This window comes from Myotis davidii, unplaced genomic scaffold (assembly GCF_000327345.1).
Source record: "Myotis davidii unplaced genomic scaffold, ASM32734v1 scaffold339, whole genome shotgun sequence".
NCBI classification, from domain to species: domain Eukaryota; kingdom Metazoa; phylum Chordata; class Mammalia; order Chiroptera; family Vespertilionidae; genus Myotis; species Myotis davidii.
In genome coordinates this window covers 1,349,270-1,372,181 of record NW_006290778.1, presented here as the reverse complement: position 1 = coordinate 1,372,181, position 22,912 = coordinate 1,349,270, and the positions used below count along the sequence as shown (strand labels likewise).

The window sequence follows — 22,912 nt, the reverse complement described above, 5'->3', positions numbered from 1 at the left end:
ATGTATCTGGGTTGCAAGTTTGATCCCCACCCCCATGTGAGTGTGGGGGGGACACTGTGATCTGAGAGAGATGACACACTGACAGGGACTAGCATACCTGGCTTTCCACTCTCTAAAACTCAATGGAAAAATATCCTTGCATGAGGATTAAGAAACAAACAAACAAATAAAATGGCGTGGAGGGCAGGGTGGTGGCCTATAAAACCTCAAGGGCCTTTCCAGTTCCAATATTCCAGGATCCTCAGGGCCCTGGGCCAAGTACACTGCTGCCTGGGGTTGTGTCTCAGACCGGCCTGCCTCCCCCTCAATCTCTATCTCCAACCTACGCCCCCCAGCCCCCTCCCCCCAGACTCTCCGCTCTGTTCAGTCCCACACGCTGGCCCTCAGCTGAGCTCCCCTGAGTATTCCTGTGAGACAGCGCCCCATCCATCCGCAGTGTACGCTGGACCAAATGATAACCCAGGAGGACCGTTTATAAAAGGCAAATGTGGGTTTTGAATTGCCTGATGTTTGCCATGAGATAATGGGTGGACCAAACCCAGCCTCCAAGCAGGCCTGGAAGTTAGAAGGACAGACGTCAGAGACCAGGAACAAAAACACAGAATAAACACCAGCGTGGGGGCTGGGTAGACGGAGATCATCAAAAGGAATGGAAGTTCTGGCCACAGAATGATATAGACTCTTCTGACATCTGAGCTGGGAGCCTGTCCTGTCTCCTCGGTTATAAATGAGGAAAGTAAGGCTGGGGAGGGCAGAGGCGTCTGTGATGGGGTGGCGGTGGTGTACATTTTTTTCTCTAGCACCACCTCCGCTGGGGCTAAGGCCTGGAGATGGAAAGGAATTGAGGGAGACTTGGAAACCGAGCCCAGGAGAGACCAGAGCACGAAGTTGGGGCCCCCCATGAGCCCTGTGTCCCTGCTCCCCAGCCGCACACTCTGCTCTGACCTCTTTTCTGGTCTCCTTTCCTTTGCCCACAGCCCTCAGCTCAGCTCTCAGTATATTACAGACAGGAGCACAGTGGGCTTGAGCAGGAGCCTGGCAGGAGAGCGCTGGCCAGAGAGAGAGGAGGGCCAATGGATGCTCTCCAGAGAAGGGAAAGTTCACACGCCCTGTGAAGCAGCTGTGGGAAGAGGGGAGATGGAGGGGCTGTCGTTGCGCTTACACTTAGAACAGATGTCTCTCCCCCACGCACACACGTTTGCAGTCTAAGGGGATCCGGGGACAGCCGAGGTGCCAGGCAATTCTCATGAATGCTAGCAACCTCAGGGGAGAACACGGAACCAGGAGTCCGCCTGCTTCCCACTGCACCCTTGGGGCCGGGGTGGCGCTGAGCATTTCTCAGCCAACGCTGCTCCCCTCACGCAGCCTGTAAGCAGCGCTGGGCCCTGGAGCCCTGCCTCCGGGGACCTGTCACATGCAACCCGGAGATGGATCAGTAATAAATCAAGCGTGAGATAAAAGGCCTCGGTGGAAGTCTCCCATACACTTCCTGCCCATGTCTGCAGCCTCTGCGGCTGTTGGTAGAGGGTCATTTTTAAAGAGGTGAGGTCAGGGGCCAGAGCGGAACCAGCCCCAAAGTCCCCAAATCGGCCTGGAGACACCACCAAATGAGGAAGCTTCCAGCAAGGAGACCTTGGGCAGCTGGACAGTCGCCCAGAGCCCTCAGCCGGGTCTGCCCTTGGTCACACAGGCTGTTTGCTGCCTGGGAAGCTGGAAGCTGAGGCAGCTGGGTGACCTGGAAATGGGGTGCCCCGGCTTGACTGTTTCGCCTTGACTCCCTCTCCCTGAGAGCAAGAGGCAAGGCCAAGAAGCTCCTGGAGCCTCCTGCTTAATTCCCAGGGCCTGGGAGCCGGCTCTGCAGCTGATGCAAGGCCAGGGCTGGGTGAGCTCAGCCTGTCTCCGGCATTCAGAGCTTCATGCATAGCACTGCGCCCTAGAAGACACGCCTGTTCCGTCCCCTCTGCCTGGGCCTTCCTGGGTCTCTCGCTCTGTTCCTTCTGGAGGCACAGCAGGGCCGCCTAGGATTCTGAGCGCAGAGGCTGCTCGGGGCTGGGGTGGCACCGAGCATTTCCCAGTCACCCCCTCTCCCCCGCACGCAGCCTGTAAGCAGTGCTGGGCCTGGAGCCCTGCTTCCGGGGACCTGTCCAGTGGAAATGGAGGGCCTGGGCACCCCTCAGCTCTCGGGCTCTGTCCATGCAAGCTCGTTTCTTTCTTTAAAAAAAAAAAAAAGTTTTAATTGATTTCAGAGAGGAAGGGAGAGGGAGAGAGAGATAGAAACATCAATGATGAGAGAGACTTATTGATCGGCTGCCTCTTGTACATCTCACAAGCATGCAACCTGGGCATGTGCAGGAATCGAACCGTGACCTCCTGGTTCATAGGTCGATGCTCAACCGTTTCCTCTTTGGGAAGAGGTCAGGCTGTCTTAGCCCATTAGCAGGGCCTTCCCCACCCGCCCTCACCTCTCACTCTGGGGGCCCAGGCCCAGGGTGGGAACGTCAAGGCCCTACTACCTTCCCAAGGAACTCGAGGCATCATCGGCTCAGGATGAGGCTCCATTCAGCTTCCACTTACTAGAGTCGGTAATAACAACAGCACAACGCGGGCAACCTGTGTGCCTCCTTTTACAAAGTGCTTTCAGGGCTAATGAGTAGTTTAAGGGATCCTAGTGACAACGCTGTGACATGGGGTGGGGGTTTGGGGGCTGGATGAAGAGCTGCGGCCAGGAAGCTTACCTGGCAGACAGCCTTCCCCCATCCTCATGCTGCCTCAGTCCCATCCCATGGGGATGCCCTCCCAGGGGCAGGATTGCTTGCCATAGGAGACCCAATTTAGACAGAGCAGCTTCCCTTAGGGGAAGGGGAGAAGGTGGAAAGGCTGGGAGAATAGGATTGTGGATGTGGGGGAGAGGCTTGGGCCGAGTCTGCCTGGGAAGGCCTGGAAACGCTCTAGGGAGCAGAGGGGAGGTGGGAGAGGTTCTCAGAGCACTGGAGTTGCAGCCCCTGGGCCTCAGCTGCTCACTCAGACAGGCTCCCTGGTCACACCAACCTTGCCTGGCACCAGCGGGGCGGGTCTGGCCCAGGACCAATGGCAGTGGCCATCGCTGGCCTCCCTGTTGATACCTGGGTTGATGGAGGCCTTTCTTGTCATCTCCCCATCCTCCCTTTCTCCTCAGCCATGCCCGACCCTCTCTGGGTGGCCGTGTGTACATCTCATGGCCCTCCCAGCAGTTCCCATTGCTGATGCAACTTCTGAGAATGGTGAGCTCAGGCTGCCAGGCTCACGGGCAGGTGAGCACACCATGTCCTGTGCTGGAAGGTACAGCCCGTACCAACTGCACCCGCCCCTCCCAGACTCACTCTCGGCCTGGCAGGGAAGTCACCGGTGGAGCCGGAGGCGAGAAGGGAGGCAGGTGTGCCCTTCTCATTGGAAGGACTCAGAGCTGGGACACGGGGCTCCAGGGACACGCAAGGCCTGGCCTGCAGGGCACTGTTTGTTGACTCTCCTGGCTATCCTTCCGCCAACCCCTCATGATCAGATAAGCGGGTCTAGAGGGGAAAACCCAGCGGCAAGCGGCTCCTGGCTCTGCCTCAGCCTTGAACCAAACCCTAGAATCACTGGAATCGTTTCTAAGTTCGAAGTCTATTTACGTTCTAGTAGATATTGCAATCACATGGTATTTAATTTAAAAAGTATAAAAGGGTATAAGACGGAGAAAAACAAGAGTCCCTCCCACAGGGCTCAGCTGCCCTTTCTCCTCCCCAGAGAAAAGCCGTGTTCCCAGCTTCTTGTGTATCTTTCCAGAGATAAGCTAGATTAATCATTGGATTTTTGATGATCGGAGCTCTCACAGCCAGGGCACATCTTTTTTGTTGTTGTTAATCCTCACCAAGGATATTTTTCCATTCATTTTTAGAGAGAGTGGAAGGGAGGGGGAGAGACAGAGAGAAATATCCATGTGAGAGAGACACATTGATTGGTTGCCTCCTGCGTGCACCCCCACCGGGCTGCTGATCAAGCCTGCAACCGAGGCACGTGCCCTTGACCGGAATGGAACCCATGATCATTTCGTCCAAAGGCCGAAGGTCTACCCACTGAGCCAAACCGGCTAGGGCTGCCAGTGCACGTCTTGCTTAACTTTTCTGCTTGGGGTGAGGAAGGAGAAACTCCCCTGCTTTGAACAGTCCTTGAGAATGGACAGGAGGCGACCAGAGGTAAACGTCCACATCCCTGCCCCTCCGCCTGCTATTTCACTGGTTGCCTGAGCCCAGAAAAGGACAGATAACAGGGCCTCTTTTCTGAGGGAAGCTGAGGAGCCCAGGTGTTAAGGAGACTCAAGATCACACAAGCGGAGGCACCCTGCTCTTCCAATACCACCACCCCACCTCCCTAATGTCTTCCCTTCACCTTCTAAATGACCTTGCATTCTTTTTTTTAAAATTGATTTAAAAGAGGAAGAGAGAGGGACACCACTGATAACAGATCTGCTGTTTCCTGCACAACCCCTGCTGGGGATCAAGCCTGCATCCTGGGCATGTGCCCTGACTGGCAATTGAACCCTGACCTCCTGGTTCATGGGGGTCGACACTCAACCACTGAGTCACACCAGCCAAGCTGACCTTGAGTTCTTTTTTTTTTTTTAAATATATTTTATTGATTTTTTTTACAGAGAGGAAGGGAGAGGGATAGAGAGATAGAAACATTGATGAGAGAGAAACATCCATCAGCTGCCTCCTGCACACCCCCTACTGGGGATGTGCCCACAACCAAGGTACATGCCCTTGACCGGAATCAAACTTGGGACCCTTAGTCCACAGGCTGACGCTCTATCCACTGAGCCAAACCGGTTAGAGCTGACCTTGAGTTCTTAAGTGTCTCTTTGCCACATCGGAACTATGGGCATCTCAAGGGCAGGGTCAAGGATTCTTCTTCTGTCACCCCCTCTGAGCTGGACTCTGAGCCGGGCCCTGTGTAGCCCCTCAGCCGTGGTCAACAATGGCCTGAATCGAGCGACAGAAGCAGAGGGTGCACTGTTCCTCCAGGGGCACCCGAGGCCCTGAAGTTCGCTACCTGGACATACACATCCCTGACCATCAAGCTGACTGGCCCACAGGCCTGCGCCTCATTCGTTCTTTTCTTGCACCGTTGGCTCAGTTAATGCCCTTGCTCAGAAGGCCAAGGTTGTTGGTTGGCCCCCTTAGGGGCAAATCATCCTGAGGCGAACGTTCTGTTCTTTGCTCATGAGCTGTACAGAGTGTTGCAAATGACAACTAAAAGACAAAAAGAGACTGTCCCTCCATAAAATGCCAAGTGTGCAGTTCTCTGGCTCAAGAGGGTGATTACTCTGTGATCCCCTCCTCCTCCCTGTCCCCCCCCCCACACACACCCCCGCCCCCTCTGTGATCCTTAGAGTTTCTCTGGGGTGAGCCCTGGCCCATCTGCCCCTCTGTCTTTTATATAAACACTCCCTTCAGCAAAGCAGGTCTCGCTCTAAAGGTCATAGAGTGCCCGGAACGATTAGGTTATCAGAAAACAGGGTAATAGAAGGGACAGTGACTTCAGAAGGTATGAGCTGTGCCTGTTTAGAGATTTATTTCAGAGAACAGACAGTATCTGTCATGGCTGGTTTGTGAATTCAGGCTCAGTTCTAGGGTGGGTGTGAGAACACCGTGGGGTGAGGGATCCTGAGAGGGAGGGGCTGGCCGGGCGGCCGGTGGACCAGGGGGGTTTCTGGAAGGAGAAAGGGTAGAAGTCAGGGGACTGGGATCAGAGAGGGGGGTTCCTGAATGTGGAGAAGGGGGAAGGAAGGGAGAGGGAAGAGCAAATCTGAGGGGTGGCAGGTCAGGGCTTGCAGAGAGCTCCACCTGAAAATCAATGTATTCGTAAAAATACCCATTTGCTCCAAAAACTGGTTCCCCTTCCTGCTTCCTCATTCTGCTCAAGGTGTCAGCATCCCGACGGGCCACTGTATCTGGTCTGGGGTCAGGATCTCACCGGACTCTCAGCCAGCTCCCCAGGGACCAAAGCTCCTCTGTGGCTCTCAGACCCCACCTGCCTTCCTGGAGCTCCAGCCACAGCCTCCTATCAAGCCCTGCCCGCCACACGCCCCAGCGCCTGGTTCCGCTGAATGTCCACCACGGCTGTCTGTGTGAGCTCAAATTGAGCCTAATAGCGGGTGGGGGACGACAGCTGCCTTAAATTAGATGAAACTGTCTTTCAACCACTGACCATTGCAAATGGTAGCCTTTCTTTAGTACTAGTATATCGCAGTGATACCATTCCTCCAGAGAAGCTATTGATAAAGTAATAATAGAATCACCCATCCGTAGTCTGTTGATAAGACTTGCAACAGCAGCACGAGGCTGGTGAACGCCTCCTCACTTAGTCTCTGGGGCTCCACTCTTTCTTGGTTCCCCGTCTGTTTCACTAGCTCCTCCTTCTCTTCAACTTTCTGATGTGTAAACATTGGAGGGTCCCAGGACTCAGTTCTTTTCTTCTCTGTCCTTGCTCACACCCAGATGGCCTCATCCAGGTCGACAGATTTAAGGTCCATCGCTCCATGGGGACAGCTCCCAAGTTTATATCTTCATCCCTGCTCTGTTCCCAGAAATCCAGGCTGGAACTGACTTAATCTGGATGTCTACTAGGCCAGCACCTCTAATTTCTCCCTAAACCTGCTCCTTCTGCAGCCTTTCCTAGTTCAGTAACCAGTGCTCAGACCAAAACAAGTTCAAGGACTCTCCCTTGATGTGTTTCTTTTACTCACACTCCATAATCACTATATATCAGTAAATCCCGTGGCCTCCACTTTCAAAACATATCTATCCATGACTTCCCTTGCTGCCACTACTCCTGGCCGCTGAGTCGATGCAGCTTACCAGGCTCCATGTTGTCTGGCCCACTGCCACCTTCCTGGTTTCATCTCCTCCACTCCCACTACTGTGCTCCTGCCACATGGGCCCACTTGCTGCTCCCCAGACATCCTGCCTCTTCCTGCCTCGAGGCCTTTGCACAGTTGTCCTCAGGCCTGCAGCTCTCCCCCAGGCACAGAGCTGCTCTCTCATTTCCTTCTGGTCTTTGCTCTAATGACACCTTTTCAGTGAGACTTCCCTGGACCACCCTGTTTATGATAGCAGCCGCATCCACACTGCACACTCTCCATCCTTCGTTGTCTTTAACTTTTTTTCAAACTATAAGAGAAAGTTTATTTGGAAAGTCCCAGAGGTAGGAGAAGTGAGCTGTAGAAGAAATGGGCTCAGGAAACAAGTTGCAGAAGCAAAAGAAGGGCCCTTGGAGCTTAGGAGAAAGAGCGAGGCAGGGAAAACACGCCTGGGGGAGGGGCGGGAGTGCGCCACGGAGAGAGTGCGCATTGCATTTTGCTGTTGTTAATCCTCAGGGAGGATATTTTTTCCATTGATTATTAGAGAGAGTGGAAGGGAGCGAGGGATGGGGAGAGAGGAACATCAGTGTGAGAGAGACACGTCAATTGGTTGCCTTCCTCACACACCCCAACTGGCAGCCCAGGTATGTGCCCTTGGCCAAGAATCAAACCCATGACCTTTTGGTGCATGGGCCACACTCTAATCACTGAACAACACCAGCCAGGGCTCAATACATTTTTTATAGCACTTTGATGACACACCCTGGCATGTCATGCGTGTGTGTGTGTGTGTGTGTGTGTGTGTACACATATAAAATATTTCTTGGTTGTTTATTATCTACTTTCCCCCACTAGAATATAAAACTCTGTGAGGGAGGAGACGTTGTCTGAACTGTGTACTGCTAGTCACCAGCATCTAGAACAGTGCCAGGCACATAGTTCCATAGTTACTAAAGTCACTGAATGAGTGAAGCTTAAAGAAGCTGTTAGTTCCCCATGGCCACACAACTAGCAAACGTAGAAACGCAGAGGGTTCATTAATGTTCCCAAGGTCACAGAGTGGGAGGGAAAACTGGGATTCAAGTCCAGGTCTGAATCACTCACTGCCTGTAACTACTGTGCCTTCCACCCCTGGATCTCTGAGGGCCAAACATCTGGATTCAGCCGACCACCACGTCCTGACCAGTCCCCTACCCTTCAGCCTCTGCCTAGCTTCCATCCATTCTCTAGAAAGCACAATGAAGTGTATGTTCCTTGTGTAACTGCAGCATCACTGATGTTCAGCCTACAAAACAGGAAAATATTTTTAAAAGCAGAAAAAACAACAATTGCCCAGAATCCAGAGATCACTGTGGTTACTATGTCGTTATTTTATTCCAGTCTTTTCTATGACATTTGTGCATAACAGAGTCATCATAATCTGGGTCACTAGTCACAAATCCTTGGTTCTAACTAATCCCAACATACCTGGAACATGTAAGATTATTAGATTTTCTGAACTGTAGGTGGGAATGTGTAACTGGCTAGGACCACTGGGCTAGGCCTTTCTGGAAGGCAACTTGACAATGTAAAACACCTGGGGAATATACATTCTCTTGATCCAGTGATTCTTCTAGAAATCTCTGTCAAAGAAATAATTAAGGGTGTAAGCAAACTGTTTACATTAGCAAAAAATTAGAAATGACCTATTGTCTATCAGTTAAGAATCTGTCAAGTAAAGTCATGTAATGGAATTTCCTTCAGCCATTAACACCCACTGCAGTCATTTTAGCGTACATTTTTAGTAGCTATGTGGATAAGTGAATTTTCATTTTATTATTGAATAAACAGTTTTGTTTAAGTTTTTGAACGGTATGGAAATTTAAGTTAAATGATTGTGCATGCTGTAAAAGCTCTTGCTAATAAAAGAAAATTTCAGCTTAAGTTACAGTTTTTCTAAATTTTTTTATAAATAAACCTCTTCAAAGATAGAGACGGTGCTATGCTGCATACATACCTTCTGCAAGGAATTATTTCACTTTTCAAATCAACTCCACACAGGTAGTACATCTATAGCCATATACTGACATCATCTGCACTGTACATTGCATTTTCAAGTATTGAATTAGTCTATTTTTACTAAAGCCAATTATATTGGTAATATAATTGAACTAGAGTATACTATTGTAGTATATAGAGGACTTAAATAATTACAATCTTAAGGCAAAGAACAAATTAATGAAGTACATTACAAATATATTTGTGAAATTATGATACCTTGAAATAGCAATAGACTAATACCTTGAAAGTCTAATAATCCAAAAAATCTAATAATCTTACATGTTCCAAGTCTGATCTATATTATACAAATTTGAAGCATGCAAAAAATTGTCAAGAAGAAAAGTAAAAAACAAAAATAAATTTGTTCCCAACTCTACCACTCAGAGATAATTCACTGTTGACATTTAGGGACAATCAATTCCAGATGTTTCTACATGCAAATATACAGATAAGAATGAGAATGAAAAAAGTGTGTGTTTGTGTGTGTAGGCAAGAAAAAGAAATCATTTTACAGAGAATGGAAATACCTACAAATAGCATTACTGAAAATCGGATCATACTTTTTTTCTAAACAAAAGCATGACATTTATCAAGAAGAAAGCCTTGAAGAAATTCTTGAATTTTGAAAATAGTTCTTGATGCCAAGAATACAGATTCCAAAAAATAGTCCTTTCAAATAAAAAAAGAGGATATCATTAAAAAGTTTGAGTCATGTTTTAAAACAAAATGATTCAACTTTATTTTTTTATTATTTATTTATTAATATATTTTTATTGATTTCAGAGAGGAAGGGAAAGGGAGAGAAAGATAGCTTCATCAGTGATGAGAGAGAATTATTGATTGGCTGCTTCCTGCATGCCCCCTACTGGGGATGCGCCCTTGACCAGAATCAAACTAGGGACCCTTCAGTTTGCAGGCCAATGTTCTATCCACTGAGCCAAACCAGCTAGGGCTAGATAATGTCTATTAACTTCCAGCCAAGAAACATGAGGAAATTACATACATTTTCTTGAATTTCCTCTCCCCTTGGCTAGCTGGTGTAGCTCAGTGGTTGATCATCAACCCATGAACCAAGAGGTCCCTGGTTGGATTCCTGGTTTGGGCACAAGCCCCTGTAGGGGCGTGCAGGAGGCAGATGATTGATGTTTCTTTCTTATCGATGTTTCTATCTCATCTCTCTATCCATCTCCCTTCTCTCTAAAAAAATTAATAAAAACACATTTAAAAAAATCCTTTCCACTTCCATCCTCCTTCTAATTTTATTGGTTGTATTATTCTGACATAGGAAAGGTTAATAATATTTATATTTCATTATTTTACCACAACTCCCACAATTGTCTAGTTGTTTGTTTTTTAAATGGAGCTGGTGTTTTTAGCATGACTTCATTTCTATTTTTGGAGCCATTCCTTTATTGATGGAATGTTGTCATCAAATAGTGTTTTGTGGTTTTTTTAAATCCTCACCCGATTATATGTCTATTAAGAGAGAGAGAGAAACCTAGACTGATTGCCTCCTGTACAGATCTTCACTAAGGATCAAATCTGCAACCTGAGTGTGTGCCCTGTCTGGAAAATAAAACCAGTGACCTTTTGGTGCATGGGACAACACTCAATCACACCATCCAGGGCTGTATCACATTTATTGATTTGTGGATATTTTACCAACCTTGCATCCCTGGGGAAAAATCCCATTTGATTATGGTGTATGATATTTTTAAAAGGTTATATATATATTATATATATATATATATTTTCATTGTTGACAATATTAAAGATGTCCCCCAATAATTTTGCCCTCTTCTTCCTCCTCCCAGCCTGTGCCCCATCCCAGGCCTTCATCATACTGTTGTCTCTGTCCATTGGCTATGCTTAGCCTATATAATAAAAGGCTAATATGCAAATTGTCCCCTCAACTGGGAATTTGACTAGGGGACGGGCCAGCCAGATCCCACCTGTGCATGAATTCGTACACTGGGCCTCTAGTTTGTATATAAGTTCTTTGGCTAATCTCTTTCTGTCTCCCCATGCCCCTCTCCTCTGAGATTCCGCAGTCTGTTCCATGCATCCATGCCTCTGGACCCATTTTTTCCCCCAGTTTATTATGGTCATTAGATTTCTTATATGAATGAGATCATGTGATACTAGTCTTTCTCTGACTGGCTTCTTTCATTCAGCATAATACTCTCCAGGTCCCTCCATGCTATGGCAACGGATGAGAGATCCTTCTTCTTACAGCTGCATAGTATCCCATTGTGTAAATGTATCACAGCTTTTTTATCCACTCACCTACTGATGAGCACTTGGGCTGTTTCCAGTTCTTAGCTATTGTAAGTGATGCTGCTAAGAATATAGGGCTGCATATATTCTTTCTGATTGGTGTTTTGGGCTTCTTAGGATATATTCCTAAAAGTGGGATCATTGGGTCAAACAATAGTTCCATTTTTAATTTTTTTGAGGAAACGCCATACTATTTCCTATAGTGGTTGCATCAATCTGCATTCCCACCAACAGTGCAAGAGGGTTCCCTTTTCTCCATAGCCTGGCCAGCACTTGTTTTTTGTTGATTTATTGATGGCCACCATTCTGGCAGGAGTGAGGTGATATCTCATTGTAGTTTTAATTTGCATTTCTCTGATGATTAGTGACTGCGCATTTTTTTTCATATGTCTATTGGCCATCTGTATGTCCACTTTTGGGAAGTGTCTATTCCGGTCCTGTACCCATTTTTTAATTGAGTTATTTGTCTTCCTTCTGTTGAGTTGTATGAGTTCTATATATATTTTTTGGAAATTAATCTCTTACCGGATATATCATTGGCAAATATGTTCTCCCATACAGTAAAAAAGCTTCTGCACAGCAAAAGAAACCATCACCAAAATGAAAAGGAAACCTACTCTTTGGGAAATACATTTGCCAGTGATATACCTGATAAAGTATATATGACCTTTTTAATATATTGCTGTACCTGGTTTGTAATATTTTGTTGAGGATTTTAGCATCTATGTTCATCAGGAATATTGGCCTATAGTTTCCTTTCTTTGTAGTGTCTTTGTAGTGCCTGGTTGTGGAATTAAGATAACGTTGGCCTTGTAAAATGAGCTTGAGAGTCTTCCCTCCTCTTGAATTTTTGGGAATAGTTTGGGAATTAGTTTGAGAACTAATAGATGTTAGTTCGTCTTTGAATTTTTGGTGAAATTCAGCTGTGAAGCCCTATGCCTCACCCCCATCTTACACAGTACCTGATGCTTTCAGGGTGTCTATAGACATTTTGAGTGATATTGTCTTCCTTTTTTTTTTTTTTTTTTTTTGTCTTCCATTTTGCTAATTGAGTTGGCTCTTGCTACTCTATCCTCTTCCTTGTCTTCAAAATTTTTTTGAAATCTCTCATCTATTGATGTCTCCTGACTCCTGTGGGGGTTAATCCCTTTTATATTCCTTCTGTCATTTTAGTAGGGTTTCGGGGAGGAGAAACTATAAATACCAGCTTGTTTAACTGAAAGTTTCACTAATTAATTATGTCTTTCTGATCATTGCTCATCTTTGAAAGAGACCAGCTATTTATTAAAAATTAATTTAGAGAAAGATGAGGCAACTGATGTGGACAGACCATGGTTTTACATTGACTTTTTTTCTTCAAACACTATCACCAAGTCTATTTTCTCCTTTGTCTGGGGCCATATTTCCTCGGTTTTCAGAATATAGGAAGTGAGTGTGGCAACACTCCCGAAGACAAGTTTTGTTTTAATCCATTGGTCTGATATAAATAAAATACTATACACTGGGTGGCTAAAACAACCAACAAAAATTTCTCAGCATTCCAGAGGATGAAAAGTCCAAGATCAAGGCCCCAGCACATTTGGTGTCTGGTGAGAGCCTGCTTCCTGGTTCATAGATGGCTGTTTTCTCACTATGTCCACTGGGATCTCTTTTTTAAGTGCAATAATCCCATTCATGAGGGCTCCACCCTTGTGACCTAATCACCTCTTAAACTTTAAAAGATTCCACCTCCAGATATTATCATATTAGGGATTAGGTTTCAACATATGAATTTTGGGGGAAAGGGGGTAGGAGGCAGGGAACACAAACATTCAGTGTGAGCAGACTTTCTGATAACTACTGTTCCCTTCTTTTACTTCCCTCACCACCCCTCACCTCCAGCTAGGAGGCCAAGATAGACAGTTGACATGGCGCATTCACTCCCCACTCCCTACATTCACTGGGGTGGAGCCACTTCTCTGGAGTTATTCCAGCTGCTTGCCTTATGTTTCCAAACAATAGCCCACCAAGCTGGGCCTTCCAGAACAGTGCCCTTACCTTCACTTGGCAGTATACAGCTTCTGTGTCATTAAAGCTGGACACGGGTGCAAGAATGTGCAGGCCTGGCGAGAGGCTCAGTTGATTGGAGCTTCGTCCCACACACCAAAAGGTTATGGGTTTGAGAGTGCGTAGAGGAGGCAGCCAATGGATGTCTCTCTCTCTCTTTCCTTTCCCCTTCCTCTCTCTCTGAAATCAATAAAAACATATTCTTGGGGAAGAATTTAAAAAAAGGAAAAAGGATGTTCAGAATGTTCAGCCCTGTCTGTAATAAGAAAAAACTAGAAACATGCAAATGACTGCTACCAGAGGGATGGGTAAACACAGTGCCCCATATTCATACAATGGAACAGAGTTCAGCGATAAAAATGAGTGAACTGGAGCTGCACAGAGTAGCATAGACTGGTCTTAAAAACATAGAGTTAAATGGAAAAAGGTGAGTCACAGAAGAATTATATTTTGTGATTTCAATAAAATGCAAAAACTCCCCCAAACTAAAATATGTTGTATAAGAAAATATACATGAAGACTAAAAATTTAAAGAAAAAGAAGATAATGATTAGGCCAAAGTTCAGTAGCTACTGCCTAGGAGAGAAAAAAGAATGATGGGGAAATTCACACAGGACCTTTCAAGTCACTGGTTACCTTAGATTTTTAAAAGCTGGTTAGTAGGTTCATGCTTCATTTTATTGTTGTTAGTGAAAGTGTACATATATGTTAAATACATTTTTTGGTTAGCTTGATATTTCATAATAAAAAGTGGAATATGAACTTCATTTTTTCTCACCTTTTATTATTATTTAATCTTCATCTGAGGATATGTTTTATTGATTTTTAGAGAGGAAGATAGGCAGAGAAATATTGATCGGTTGCTTCCTGTACACTCCCCACCGGGAAGGAACCAGCATCCTTTTGGTGTTAGGGACAACATACTAAACAACAGAGACACCCGGTCAGGGCTTTTTCTCATCTTTTAAAAGATGGAGTTATTGCTTTTCTTTCTTTATTTTTTTGCCATTTTCTTCCACTGTTTTATTATTATTTTATTAAATGTATTCGGGTGACATTGGTTAATAGAAAAGATGGAGTTATTTGTTTTTCATTCTTTGGAGGGTTTTAAGAGTGGGGAGAGGAGTAAAAAAGCCTTCCTCGCCCTCTTTATCAATGACTCTCTCCCCAGGAACTCAAATAATGTGAATGCATAGCACGTGAAGGCATGGAGCATTATGGGACATGGGTTTCTATATAATATTGAAGTGAGTCCATGGAAAACTGACAGCAAGAAGTTTTGTCACTTCCAAGATTGTTTTGTTTTTTAAATCCTTGAAAGGAAATGGCTGTCAACCAGAGACTGGCTCATGCTCTTCTTTGGAAGGATTCTGTGAAGGAGGGTTGATGGAGCAGTGACAGAGGAAGGAAGCTAAGGGACTGCACCTCCGCCTGGGCCTTGATGACTCCCAGAGGGAAAGAAGGAGAGAGAGAGAGTAGATGGAAGCCTGGGAGAGAGGTGGCCTAGGCGAGCACCAAAGTGAGACCTGCTGGTTTTGGTGCCCAAGTCGACGACCCATGCCATGCGTGATGATACGGAGGTAAAGAGTACAGAAAAAAAAAATGGAGTCACTATGGCCAGGCTGTAAATTATTCAAATCAAGTAGGCTGAGGCATGAGAAAATTATTCTTGTTATAATGAGCCCAGAAACTTAAACTCTTGGGCTTTTTTCAGTTGTGCCTCAGTGCCCGATATACCTAAATTCCATAGGTAAACGTCTGAAAAACTTAGGAATAAATGTTCATGTGCTGCTGTTGTATCTCTCAGATTCCCACTTGACATGCTTAAGAAAGCACCTACTATGCAGACCGCTGGGCACCTGGAAGATCACCATCCTGAGCCAATCTGCAGCCAAGAATGCAGGACGTACTTCTCTCAAGCGTGCTCTTTGTACTATAAAAACTCTCAAACTTTTCTTTCTTCTTGGAAACACGCTGAGTGCTCCCCATAGTGTTTTTGATTCGCAAAACCTAAAACCCTTGAATAAATCTTTGTCATTTATTTCTAGCCAAAGCCTCCTGTCTTGAACTCTTTAGGCAGTATCTTTGCCCACTCGGGAGTTCTGGGTCTATTCATGCCAGAACAGGTATTGTGCTAAGTGCCCAGGGCCCTAAGCCATGACCTGGAGGAGCCTTCATGTCAGAGCTTGGTGCATAGACAAGGGTGGGGTGTTGCAGATGCCAAGAGAAGCCAGCAGAATCTTGTAGTGCCTGGGAGGGAATTTGGACTTTATCCTGAGCAGTAAGGAGCTGTTCAAGCCAGGAAGAGATGCGATAAGATTTTATTGAGAAATACGTAATGAAATAATGTAAGACTTCATTAATTCATTTAAAAGATTCTAGACTATATTAAACACATCCACATCTACACAGATTATAGTAATGTTCATATCTGGGCGAAATATGTTTTCAGTTTCTGGACCATAAGGGATGCACGTCAGAATTCAGAGACCCTTCACAAAACTTTGTGCCCACACCCTGCACTCTCCTGGGGGCTCAGGGCTCACAGGTTAGGCCCTGCGGGTCTAGTTAATGTTAAGGCTACACTGCTCTTCCTAATAGTAATTAGCAACAAGCTCAGCTTCTTTCCTTAGGCTGGGAAGACCATGTCCCCAATATAAAGAGGAATGCTTGCCTGCCATGTGCTATAAGGAACACACAACTAAGTCACATGGTGCTGTTACTTTGAACCCCTAAAATACGGCTGACCCTTGAACAATGGGGGGTTAGAGGTACTGAACCCCCGCACAGTTGAAAACCTGTGTATAACTTCTGACTCCCTCAGAACTTAGCTACTAGTAGCCTACTGTTGACCAGAAGCCTTACCGATAACATAACAGGTGATTAACACATATTTTGTATGTTATATGTGTTACATTCTATATTCTTACAATAAACTGGGCTCGAGGGAAGAAAATGTTATTAAGAAAATCAGAAGGAATAGAAAAATGCATTTACAGGACTGTACATGTTTGTTGGAACACATCTACATATTAAGTGCCCCCCTCAGTTCAAACCCTTGTTCAAAGGTCAATTGTATATGCAAACAATTAGGGAGGAATAATACTCAAAACATGTTTATTCCAATTAGGACTGTTAGCAAAACTAACAAATATTATTAGGACACTAGTTTTTAATTTGCCTGACTTTTTAAAAATAGGTTTGTATTGATTTTAGAGAGAGAGGAAGGGAGAGAGAGATAGAGAGACAGAAACATTGATGAAAGACAGAAACATCAAGAGGCCGCCTCCTGGGGATCAAGCCTACAACCCGGGCTTGTGCTCTGACCGGGAACCGAACCGTGACCTCTTGGTTCATAGGTCGACGCTCAATCAATGAGCCACACCGGCCGGGCTGCTGACTGACTCTTAATCCTCACAACATTTGCCGGGGAATTAACTACTTAATTATGTGATCTTTTGTTTAGTATTCACGTCTTGTGATAAGTTTAGTGAGAGCAAGGAACACGTCTTCCTTATTTCCCTGGTGCCTGGCATGTGGCAAACATTCAAAATGCATTTGTCAAAATGAATTTTGAGTCCCCGCTTTTACAAATAAAGACGCCAAGGTTTCGAGATGTTAAATAGCTTACAAACTATTAGGTCAGCAGCTAATCCAAACTCACATCTGTTGGGTTTCATCTTCTTACTGACTCCCAAAGAGTCTAAGGTTTTATGAGGATCCCATAGTTTGGTCAAGTTCCTAGCTATTAAATAGAAAGCTACTGAAAGATTAATTAACACCTTTTCAAAAATCTTAAGCATTTTGAGAACATGAAACAGAATTCAGAGGTGAGCAATAATAGTAAAACGGTTGTGTTTAAACTTGCCACGTTTCATAAAGATATTACATTGGGAAATCCGCACCTGGCATTTGAGAACAAAAGCTGGCATAGAGCTTGCAGGAAGTATTGTCAGGAATTTACCCAACTAAATCTCTCTAAGCTTATTATCAATAAAGAGGGTGTTTTCATTAACATAGAGATCACTCTGGTTTTATAGTTCTTTTTCCTCAACTGGATTTTTTTTTTAATCAAGGGAGGGCTCCCGTTTTCAAGGGCCACGCGGTCTTCAGCATTCTTACCTTACTCACTTGAAACAGTTGGCCAAGGAAGGCTGCGTCCTGATTCTGGTTCCTTCCCCACACCCAGCCTTCCTCAATACCAAGTACTACTGGACCTCTGGAAGAAGCATGGAGAAGTAAATTGGGAAATTACCATTTCCCAAGGGAAGGGTATTGAAGTAACTTGGGCGAGTCATCTATGGTGAGAGAGAGAACTTAAGTCCTGGGAAGGTACTCCTTGCGGGGTAAGTAACAAGGCTCGGGCTATTCCCATTCTATCCCATTTCTAGACAGGAGTCTAGCCAGGCTGCCAGGCAGGCCCTCAGCCAGACAATGAAAGAGCAACCATGTGTGGACGTGCAGGTATTACCCCAATCAAGGCATGAACCCACACCTTGTCTTCTCTCCAGGTTCCATCACCCAGAGTGTGGCTAGAAGGAGAAATGAAAAACACCAGCCTGTGACTTCACACTTTCTCTCCTCACTGTAGCATGGTTAGAGGTCAGAGTGCAAAGGTCCCAGAAACTTGAATTCTCTGTAATTTAGAAACTGACATTGGCATAGATTTGGATGGTCTCTGAACCATCTCTGAGGTGCAAAGTATTTTCACATGTACCTTCCCATTGAGGTTGATGGACCAATCTTATTATTTGCAAATTAGAGACAAAGAGATTATATTACTTGTCTAAAGCTATGCTAGTCACCCCCAAACCAGCCTTCTAGTGGACTGTTGCTCAGTCATGGTGTTTGGCTTCAAGTCAGTCATCTTCTACTTTTACATCACTAGTTCTCAACCTTTGGTGTATCACCACTTAGAGAATCTAAAGACCACATCTATTCACCAACATACACACACGTAGAAATAATGTATGTGAGACCAAAAGGGTATAATAATGAATGCAATGTATGAACCGTATTTTCTAGTTTAGAATCCAGCTACAGAACACATTTTAGACCAGCCGTGGGCAAACTACGGCCCGTATGAAATGAATAAAACTAAAAAAAAAAAAAAAAAAGACCGTACCCTTCTATGTAATGATGTTTACTTTGAATTTATATTAGTTCACGCAAACACTCCATCCATGCTTTTGTTCCGGCCCTCTGGTCCAGTTTAAGAACCCATGTGGCCCTCGAGTCAAAAAGTTTGCCCACCCCTGGTCTAGACACTGCCAAAGGAATCTGATTTGGGAATCCTATATAATAAAACGCTAATATGCAAATTGTCCTCTTGGGAGTTTGACCAACCCGAAGTTCGATCGCTTGCTATGATGTGCGCTGACCACCGGGGCCCTGATTTCTGCCCAGACCTAGGGACCCTACCCATGCAAGAATTTCATGCACTGGGCCTCTAGTATATATATAAAATTTTATGAAAATTTTTAGATGATATTAATTTTCTTAGATGTAATAATGGTGTGTTTTTGAATAGAGAAGAACATCTTGATTTTTAGGAGATGCTTAAGTATTTAGAGTTAACCTAATTTAAAAGTAAATATAGCAAACTAGTAATAGTTTAATCTATGTCATGGTATATGGATATTCATTGATAAGTTCTTTCAATTTTTCTATACATGGGAAATTTTCATGATAAAATGGGGTAAAAAGACATTTCTGTTTGTGATATCTTTCAAATCTACTCCTTTATTAGTTATCTGTGGCTATGTAACAAATTACCCCCAAATTTAGTGGCTTAAAACAACAAACATTTCTGGGTGTGTACCTAAAAGAATTGCAAGCAGAGGCTCATTAAAGAGATACTTGTACACCTATGATCATAGCAGCATTATCCATAATAGCCAGAAAGTGGAAGCACCCTCTCGTCCATCAATGGATGAATGGATAAACAAGATGTACATACAATGGAATATACATACAATGTATATACATACAATGGAATGTCATTCAGCCTTACAAAGGAAGGCAATTCTGGCCTGACTGGGGTGGCTCAGTTGGTTGGGCATTGTCCCATGCACCAAAAGTTTGCTGGTTCAATTCCCGGTGAGGGCGTAGGGATTGAGCAGGAGGCAGCCAACTGATGTTCTGCTCTCACATCGATGTTTCTCTTTCTCTCTCCCTCTCCCTTCTTCTCTAAAAATCAATGCAAAAATATTTTTAAAAGAAGGAAATTCTGACACAACTTGGGTGAATCTTGAAGACATTTTGTAAAATGAAGTAAGCTAGTCACGTGATTCCACATATATGAGATACTTAGAGTAGTTATTTTCATAGGAACAGAAAGTAGAATAGTGGTTGCCAGGGACTGGTAACCTCACAAGGTCCTCAAAAGCTGCATCCCATTCCAGCATTAGCTCAATAATGAAAAATTCGTTATTTAAATCAGGACCAGGTGTGGATCAGGCCCCTAGTATAGTTCCTTGAAAGTACTTCCTCTCACTAGTGGTTGCCTGGGGGCGGGGGGTGGGGGAGAATAGAGAGGTAGGGTTTAATGTGTACAGTTTCAGTTTGAGAAAATGCAAAAAGTTCTGGAGAGGGATGGTACTAATGATTGCATAATGTGGACGTACTTAATGCCAATGAACTGAATGCCTAATAAACAGTTAAAATGGTAAATTTTATGCTATGTATATTGTACCACAATAAAAAAACAAACATTTATAGTCTCACACTGACATTTCAATATACTATTCAGTACAATTAAGTCACTGGGTCCGCTCTAAAAGAAGGGATTACACAAAGCCTGAGGACCAGAAGGTGGGGATCTGTGGGAGCTGCCTACCACAGTTTCCCCCTGGACCCAACGATTCACAGCCCTGCTCACATGCAAAGTACATTCGCTCCCTCCCTAGGTCCCATTACAGCATTAGTTCAATATCCAGAATTATTATTTAAATCAGAACCAGGTGTTGGTCAGGCCCCCATATAATTCTTTGAAAGCTCTTCCTCTCAATCTGTGGACCTGTGAAACTAGACCTGTTCCACAAGAATATATATACACATGAGTGGAACAGGCATCGGATAAAGGCTGTAGACATTCCTCTTTAAAAATGGGGAAGTGGGAGCCTTAAGGAAGTCTCACAGAGGTTCCAGGCAATTCCAGAACCCAGCCGGGCAGATGTTGGAAGTCACCTAATTAGGTTTCAAGGACTAGGAGTCATTCTCCATGGTTCCAGGTTTTGCCATCTGGGCCTTTCTTCTTTTTGAAAGGTAGCACATGTGTGTGTAGTTGAGTGGTTTTCTCAGCTTTTTTTCTGCCAGTAGAATTTTGGAGGTCCAATGGCCTTTTTTTAGTGTGTACTGTCTCTGTCCCTTTCGGTCCAAGTTGGCACTGTCTTTGCTGATGTCATTCTCACAAAAACTTAGAGGGTCCCATGTGATTCTCATTGGGGTTCACCCCATTAGACAAAAGCTACACCCACAAATCTCTGTGAGATAAGCCCTTCACCTTGGCTTCCTACTGAGACAGGCAAAGGGATAGTGCCCTTAAGTTTCTTAGAGGTTCTATCGTTTGATTGAGAGAATCTGTAAAGCGAGCAGCCTTCCAAAGGCTCCTTTGTGTGTCTGAATGCTACTACGAGGTTCTACCATTGATATTTCTGAGGTCTTAACAAAAGACAGTCACACCATTTGCTCTATCTCTAGGTCACTGTTGGAACTGCACCTTGGGTTTAAACCCTTCTCTGAAGTCATTCCTTAATTTTAGCATCTTCTCCTCTGGAGAGGCTGAGCATTTATAAAACCATCACATCCTAGCTCCTTTTTGATTAATAGTCCTTCCCTCAATGTATCTCTCTCCTCCTGTGTTTTACTCTAAGTAGCAAAAAGAAAACAGGTGACGCCTTAATCACTTTGCTTGGAAATCTCCATAGCTGCCCACCACTGTGCCTTCCTCTTCATCCCCACTGTTACTGCTCTCTCTAGATGGGCAGTTCCAAAGTTTGGGAGGTCAGGTCCCTTTATACTCTAAAAATAATTTTTATATTCTAAAAATAATTGAGAACCCTAAAGAGTTTTGTTTACGTGAGTTATATTTGTTAATATTTCCCACGTTAAAAATTAAGTGTGGGAAATTTTAGAAATGTTTATTAATTCATTAGAAAAACCATTGCAGGCCCTCCTCTAGTCAGGCATCTTCATGAGTGATATTTTTAAACCTTGTGCGGCCATCCCTGATGCACCACCATGATGCCCACAGAAAAAGGGTGACCTCGAAGTCCAACTACTTCCTTAAGATCATCCACCTTCTGGATGATTATCCAAAAGGCTTCACTGTGAGAGCAGCCGATGTGGGCTCCAAGCAGAGGCAGCAGATCCACATGTCCTTCCGCGGGAAGGCTGTGGTGCTGATGGGCAAGAACTCCATGAAGTTCGAGGCCATCCGGGGACACCTGGAAAACAGCCCAGCTCCGGAGAACCTGTGGCCTGATATCCAGGGGAATGTGGGCTTTGTGTTCATTAAGGAGGACCTCACTGAGATCAGCGGCATGCTGCTGGCCAATCAGGTGTCAGCTGCTGCCTGTGCTGAACAGCAATGGAAGCCAAGACTCCAAGAAGACAAGTGGCAGACCCAGAGGCCCACAGGGACTGGGGAGGAGGCCATTGCACTGTAGTCCAGGATTCTTCCTACTAATATCTCATGATGCCTCCCACAAGCATGTGTGAGTTCATGTACACACACACCTTTCTCCACCACCATACACATACAATAGGTTCAATATCCCGGGAGGAAAGGTTCATGCCTTTTTAACAAGGCTCCCACTTGTTATTGATTGATTTTTATTGATTGATTTGAGAGAAAGGGGGGGGAGATGGAACCTGCAACCTTGACATATCAGGATGACACTTTAACCAACTGAGCTGCCTGGCCTGAGCCTGGGTTCATGCCTTTTCAATCTTAGTATTCCTGCAACAGGTCAAGTGTCTGGTAGCTAGAAAATTACAAGTGATTGTGGAATTTGAGTTGACTGTAACTCTGAACTGGACCGTGGCACCTGCAACCTTGACATATCAGGATGACACTCTAACCAACTGAGCTGCCTGGCCAGGGCCTGGGTTCATGCCTTTTCAATCTTAGTATTCCTGCAACAGGTCAAGTAAGTGTCTGGCAGCTAGAAAATTACAAGTGATTGTGAAACTGAGTTGACTGTAAGTCTGAACTGGACCGTTTTGGGGGAGAGAGTGGGGTACATAGAGGATCACCACCAGAGCCGAGTTCAAGTCCAACTTGACCGAACTCTGACAGTGGCCTGGCCCTGGATTCTGGCTCTACCCAGGCCCTTCTCAGGCCACCCACAGAGAGGAGGGGCCTCTCCACCAGGGGAGGTTGAGATGCCCAGGGAGGTGGATCTGCCCACCCGGCTCTGCCCCAAGGTCTGTAGAGTGGGAGCCCTTGACGGCAGGAACTCACTCTAAAACCACAGTGCTAGTCAACCAGCTGCCTCACTGCCCACCCAGGGCCCGGCATTCGCACCAGCCAGAGCAGAGGCCTCATTCACATGAGCATGCAGCGCTGGCGGGACAAGCCTGAATTAATAACATGGGTCGCCACTGGGGCATCGCTGTTTGCCAGGCTCTTCTACATAAATATATCTGGGTCTACTCTTCACTCAG

At 45.1% G+C, this 22,912-nt stretch overlaps 1 pseudogene; it reads left to right on the top strand.

Moving 5' to 3' along the window:
- The first annotated feature begins 21,474 nt into the window (after nucleotides 1-21,474).
- On the top strand, nucleotides 21,475-21,912 carry LOC102768346 (annotated as a pseudogene).
- The last annotated feature ends 1,000 nt before the right edge of the window (nucleotides 21,913-22,912 follow it).